Source organism: Rattus norvegicus, chromosome 6 (genome assembly GCF_036323735.1).
Source record: "Rattus norvegicus strain BN/NHsdMcwi chromosome 6, GRCr8, whole genome shotgun sequence".
NCBI lineage: Eukaryota > Metazoa > Chordata > Mammalia > Rodentia > Muridae > Rattus > Rattus norvegicus.
The window spans coordinates 79,272,684-79,274,318 of NC_086024.1; the positions used below are offsets into that span (position 1 = coordinate 79,272,684).

General features: G+C 47.6%; 1 pseudogene; it reads right to left on the reverse strand.

Moving 5' to 3' along the window:
- Positions 1-1,061, reverse strand: Ldha-ps27 (lactate dehydrogenase A, pseudogene 27; annotated as a pseudogene).
- Between the last annotated feature and the right edge of the window lie 574 nt (positions 1,062-1,635).

Sequence of the window (1,635 nt, forward strand, 5' to 3'; positions counted from 1 at the left end):
TGAACTAACCACAGCTCAGATGAGAAGTGTGTGGTCTCCATAGAAACCCTGCTGCAGCCTGGACAGTGAAGGGCTAGGACACTGGGAAGACTTTAGAACTGCAGCTCCTTCTGGATTCCCCAGAGGGTATCTGCACTCTTCTTCAGGCGGGCCTCCTCCTCAGGAGTCAGTGTCATCTTCACAACATCTGAGATTCCATTTTATCCCAGGATACACGGGACACTGAGGAAGACATCATCATTGATTCCATAGAGACCCTTAATCATGGTGGAAATGGGATGCACCCGCCTAAGGTTCTTCATTATGCTCTCGGCCATGTCTGCCACGGAGAGGCCAATGGCCCAGGATGTGTAACCTTTCAGCTTGATCACTTCGTATGCACTGTCAATCACCTGCCTGTGAACACCCTTCCACTGCTCCTTGTCTGCATCACTTTCCAGTTCTGGGTTCAGAGACTTCAGGGAGATGCCAGCAATGTTCACACACTCCACACAGGCACACTGGAGTCGCCATGCTCTCCCAGGACCTACCTGTGACAGCTCAGCGGGTGAACTCCCAGCCTTTCTCCCATCAGGTAACAGAAACAAGCTGAATCCTGATTGCAACCCCTTCCAATATCTCGGCTTTTGGGAAAGCCACTGATTTCCCAAGTCACATAGGTCAAGATCTCCACTGGATTTGAGACAATGAGCAGCTTGCACTGTGGACCGTACTTCACAATGCTGGGAATGATGAACTTGAAGACATTCACGTTGCACTGGACCAAATTGAGTCCTTTTGCTGATGGACCCCTGGAGTGATAATGACCAGCTTGGAGTTTGCAGTCACACTATAGACAATTTTTAGTGTTTTAAGGAAAAGGCTGCCATGCTGGAGATCCATCATCTCTCCCTTTAGTTTGTCTTCCATGACATCAACAAGGGCAAGCTCATCTGCCAAGTCCTTCATTAAGATACTGATGACACAGCCATGCCAACAGCACCAACCCCAACAACTGTGATCTTGTTCTGGGGGACTTGTTCTTCCTTAAGAAGATTCACAATCAGCTGGTCCTTGAGGGTGCCATCTTGGACTTTGAATCTTTTGAGACTGCTAGTGCACCATGGAGGGTGATGGGTGAGCAGCAGCGTGGCCTGAGCTAGGTGACAGTGGCTCTGGCACTGGAAGGATAGGATAGATTAGAGAGAGGTCTGTGATAGTGAAGCACACCTTTAATCCAAACCCTGGGATTAAAGCACATGGATATCTGAGGTCAAGGCCAGCCTAGTCTACAGAGTGAGTTTGAGAAAGGCTGGGCTACACAGTGAAACCCTGTCTTGAAAAAACAACAATAACAACAAAAGAAAACCAACCAACAAACAAAAGGTCTAGAGATAGAAGAAACTTCTTTAATTTGAAAATCTGTTGTTGAGATTTGGTCTATTGCTCTGTATTGTAATGCTAAACACTGGCCCTGGTTGGTCCCAGGGATGAGAGGATTCTCTTGTGACTCTATGTAACTTTGCCCCAAGTTACCCAGATGGGGGTATAAAAATGCCTACAGCCTATAGCTGAGCAGAAGAGAGATAGGTACAGTTTTTGGTTCCTGGGCTAAGGGTCAGAGAACCACTACAAGGAAGAAGGTGGAGAGAGGAG